Source organism: Rutidosis leptorrhynchoides, chromosome 10 (genome assembly GCF_046630445.1).
Source record: "Rutidosis leptorrhynchoides isolate AG116_Rl617_1_P2 chromosome 10, CSIRO_AGI_Rlap_v1, whole genome shotgun sequence".
Classification (NCBI taxonomy): domain Eukaryota; kingdom Viridiplantae; phylum Streptophyta; class Magnoliopsida; order Asterales; family Asteraceae; genus Rutidosis; species Rutidosis leptorrhynchoides.
Window position 1 is genome coordinate 45,750,317 of NC_092342.1, and position 5,078 is coordinate 45,755,394.

A 5,078-nucleotide genomic window follows, 5' to 3' on the forward strand; every position below is an offset into this window, starting at 1 on the left:
TGTCGAAAACGGATCCCGAAATTGACTGACTATGCCATAGGTGGTGGTGGCCACAAATTTTTTATTTTTTATTTTTTTAACTAATTTGTAAAATGTTTTTATATTAATAATTTTTTTAATACCTTTTTATTATTAATTATTGTTTTTTTATTAAATGTGAAAAAGACAAAACTTTTTATTAATAATAAAGTATTAAGCTAAAAATTGTTTAGTCCAAAATAAAATGTTAGCTCAATGTAAGATAAAATAGCCTTATTTTTTTTTTAGAAAAAAACCTCAATTATGTTCTTCTTCATTTAGCTAGTGTGAGAGGCAGTAGTTTCATCCTGAAAGAAAAAAAAAAAAAAAAAAAAAAGATTAAAATACGAAAAATTAACAAGAAGAAAAAAAGATATAGAGAGAGAGGGTTGGATTAACGGATATAAATTCAAAAACAATCGCTTCAACGGTCCAAAAATCCACCGTCCTGGTGGCGACATTGGAGACCGGCGGCGGCGACGGCGGGCTGGTGTTGACTGACGGCGATCCCGGCATCGCTTGGTGACGGGCGGCGAGCAAGGACTGGGGACACCCAATTTTCTAACCACCCACCCTAGCATATCCAAGAAGTCAAATTTGTAAGAAACTCGAGAGGACTCCATAACCAATTACAAAGCAAATTGCATTATTGAATCCTCACTTGAGGCTCGAACTGGAGAGGTTTAGTTATAGATTGGGATTGAGAGTTGCAAAATTAGAATAATAGTAAAGAGAATAAAAAGAGGTTCACTTTTCTTTGTATATTTATATATATTAGTGGCTCATACTATAAAATCACAAGTTGACTCATTTTTAAATATTTTCTTAGTATCTCATATCTCATACAATAATATTATAAACTTAAAAATATATGAGGTCCTACAATTATATTTAATAGGGTTTTGTAAAAAAAATTAATGATCGTTTGTAAGAAAAAATAATAGTAACTAATGGTGTCACGGAACTCTACGAGTAAAGAGCTAGGTTCTACATTGCCTGTTACACGAGCTCCATTATCATTAGTTTTATGCTACTCTTGTTTATTGTAACAATGTGAGTGATCTGTATTGTTCGCTCATCCAATTCAATATCAAGGGACGGAACATATCGATAATGACATAAATTTTGTCCGGGATTATGTTACGACGGGTCATGTTTGAGTTCTACATGTTTCTTTGCGTTATCAGTATGCATATATCCTACCAATGACCTGCCATAAGTAATGTTTGAAGATTTTCGCACCAGTGAACATTTATTCCTCTCTCGCTTCAACTATGAGGATGTTAGACGAGATAAATTTGCTCAATTTATATATTTCTCAATTATTGGGCTAAACCCATATTGCATTAATTATATTGTACAGTATCATATATTGTGCCATGTACTAATATATAAATAGTAAGCTAAGGGTTGTTTCAATTGCCCCTTACTATTTTTATCATGGCTGATTCTCTTGGCTACTTCATCATTTTTGTAATAGGAACAATATCCATCATCTTTATAAGGGTGCTACTGAAATCAATTCTTAAAAGTCACCTTCAAACATCTCCATCTCCTTGGTCCAAAACTTCATCAAGTTCTTCACACGCTCTCGAATCAATATGGGCCAGTTTTTCGACTATATTTAGGCTCACTACCGTGTGTTATATGTACTTCATCAGAAGCAGCACAAACATTGTTCAAAACATACGATACTTTGTATCTAAACCGACCTTATAACTGATGCGTCAATTTCATTGTTTATGGTGGTAATGGCTTCTAGCTGCCCCACATGGATCCTATTGGAAGTTTTTGAAGAAAATAGTATTGTCACAACTTCTCAATGCTGAAGCACTTGACTCTCTCCTTCCGTTAGGCGCGACATATTAAATTGTTTAATAAAATATTGATCACAAAAGGCAAAAAGACAAGCTAGGAAGTTTGTTAAGCTTGAATCAGAGCTTAAGAAGATGACAAATAATGTCATATCAAGAATGGTTATGAGCAAAAGGTGTTCAGACGAAGAAGATGAGGTAGGAAACATAAGGAAAACCATTAATGATTACGCTGAAGTTATGGGTACTTTTAACCTTTCGGATCTTATATGGTTCTTGAAGAATTTAGACTTACAAGGTATACGGAAAAAATCTTATGAAATTCATGAAAGATTTGATATTTTGATTGAAAAGATCTTAAAGAAGCACGAAGAAGCACGAAAGCATACGGAGATAAGAGAAGTCAAGGACTTGCTAGATATTTTACTCGATATCGCAATAGATGATGATATGAAGATTAAGTTGACAAGAGAACACATTAAAGCGTTCATTCTTGTAATAATACTAAAGCTATTAGATCGTATATGTTGAGTTCCCTACATAATTAAATATTTAATTGTGATAAAACATAATTATAAACCCTAACTGTTATGTATGGCCAGTATAGCTGTAATTTAATTATTCTGAGTCTGGGAACATTGTATGATTTTTCTAAGGTAGGCAGTGTGTTGCCTCAACAAACAGCTCAAGACAAAAGGGTTCTTCATGACCAACATAGAATGTATGCTGAAAGCGTAATAAAAATCACATGAAGAACCAGCTTGAGAAGGACCAGCACGGACTGGAGTAGCACACAACACTTAGACAGATTATGCTCCATTACAGGCATAGTCTTTTCCTGTGTCGTCTACATGAAAGGTACAATTCAAATGACATCAAAGACGAAGTTGAACAAAGAAGGACACGCGTCGGGGCTGACAAGTGACCTTACAAGATGACAAAGGAAGGCAGAACCTTAACCCATGCGCAGTTCATGGTTAAAGATTTGTCAATGCCTAGGGAACCCAACATTCCATTTGTTTATTCAAATATGATGTCCAAACATTTGGGGTGTTCCTTCAATTAGCTACCAAAGAGGAAAGGGAGCCACGTGCTTCCTGAAATTGTTGTTGGCTGAGTACAAACATCCTTTGTACCCACTGGACAATGGATCTATTACATGGTCAATAGGACTTCTATAAATAGACGTATCCAATATTGTAATTAGTGGGGTGTGGGTCCGATAAAGTCCAAACCGTTTATAAGTTTAAGACGGTTCGAAAGCTATTTTGGTGTAATCTGTATCAACCAGTTATCTATTCCGCCAAAGGATAACCGTGATTATTTAAGATTATTTCAATAAAAGAATTACGTTGCAAATTACATATGACTTTTTAATTGTTTGTTTAATTATGCATTAACTGTCAAAACAATCTAATTAACAAAAAGAATTGTATTCATCTACTCCACAAACTTCCTGTTGTTAATCGGGACCAACAGTATTTCCTCACATTTGTTGGACTAAGTATTTTTGTTGTCGTTGTATTAAATCATAAACTAACATATTTGTTTTTCATTTTGATTAGGACATATTTTCTGCTGCAACATATTCTTCGGCGGTTACTATAGTATGGGGTTTAGCGGAATTAATCAACTATCCAGATATAATGAAAAAAGCAGTAGAAGAAATCGACCTTGTTGTTGGAAAAAAACATACTTATAAAAGAATTTGACATACCAAACCTTCCATACCTCCAAGCAATAATTAAGGAAACATTAAGGTTGCACCCGACCGCCCCAATGATTGTAAGAGAATCGATAGAAGACTATACTACAGGTTTTTACCATATTCCATCAAATACTATAATATTCTTCAACGTATGGGGTGTGGGCCGTGATCTTACGTACTAGGAGAATCCACTTGAATTTTGTACTGAAAGATTTGAAGATAAGAAATTGGATGTGAGAGGGCGAGGCTCTCAATTGTTACCGTTTGGGAGCAGGAGGCGAATGTGTCCTGAGATGTTGTTAGGGCTGGCGGTGTCAGAGGCAAAACTAGGTTTCTTTTTCACCGAGGGCAAAAAAAAAAATTTAAACCGTAGCAATTTTTTTGGACAAAAATTTGAAGGTCTTGGGGCAAAATTTGAAGGTCTTGGGGCAAAATATGTAGGTTTGGGGGAAAAAAAAATTCACCGAGGGCAAAGTCGAAAAACCCAAATTTTTTACACTGAAAAAAAAAATCCATTGGGGGCGCCCGCCCCCTACCCCACACACTTTCGCCCCTTGGCGGTGGTACATGTAACGCTTGGTGCGATGATTCAGTGTTTCGAGCGGAAGGCAAGGCAAAATGGGAATTTAACAAATGTTGATATGGAAGAAGGTATTGGGATCACACTTCCTAGATCTAACCCTTTGGTTTGTGTCCCTGTTGCAAGGGTTGATCTTAGCCCATTGTCTATCTAATATTTATGATTTTAATTAATTTATTCTCGTCAAGTTTATAAGAGAGTGATTTGATCATTTAACTATGCATAAATATTAAACAATGATATCTATGCTGCTTGTTTTAACTTTGCATCATCTATTTCATATTTTTATTTAATTAAAGACTTTATTTTTAATTAAATTTCATATGTTATGGCTGATATTGTGTTTCATTATGGTTTGTGTTTATCTTGTGTAACAAATGCTTTCACTCAAAAAGGGCAAAAAAAGAAAAAAGAAAGCTTTGTTGTTTAAAATTGATTTCGAGAAGGCTTTTGACACGATACATTGGGAGTACATTTTCTCAATGATGCGTTTCATGGGATTCAGTGTGCGATGGATTTCTTGGATCAGGGCTTGTCTTACATCGTCCAAAGCTTCACTTCTACTCAACGGAAGCCCTTCCTTTGAATTTTCAATTGGTAGAGGTCTTCGCCAAGGAGACCCCTTATCTCCTTTCCTCTTCATTATAGGCATGGAAGGGTTAAATGCGGCTCTGCAAGATGCTACAAATGCAGCACTGTTTCAGCCCCTTCGCATTGGTAATAATCCTCATTTTTATGATTTATCGTCCTGTTTATATGCAGATGATGTGATCTTTGTAGGCGATTGGAACGAAACAAATCTGGACAACTTAATTCTAATCCTGGCATGTTTCTTCGCTGTATCGGGTCTTAAATTGAACCCACACAAATCCTTGCTATACGGTGTGGGGGTTCCTTCTATTTTGGTGTCGAATGCTGCCAACAGAATTGGCTGTCTTCCCTCTTCGGTCCCGTTTAC

General features: G+C 35.6%; 1 pseudogene; it reads left to right on the forward strand.

Annotated features, from left to right (window-relative positions):
- The first annotated feature begins 1,458 nt into the window (after nt 1-1,458).
- LOC139869966 (cytochrome P450 93A3-like) lies at nt 1,459-4,274 on the forward strand (annotated as a pseudogene).
- The last annotated feature ends 804 nt before the right edge of the window (nt 4,275-5,078 follow it).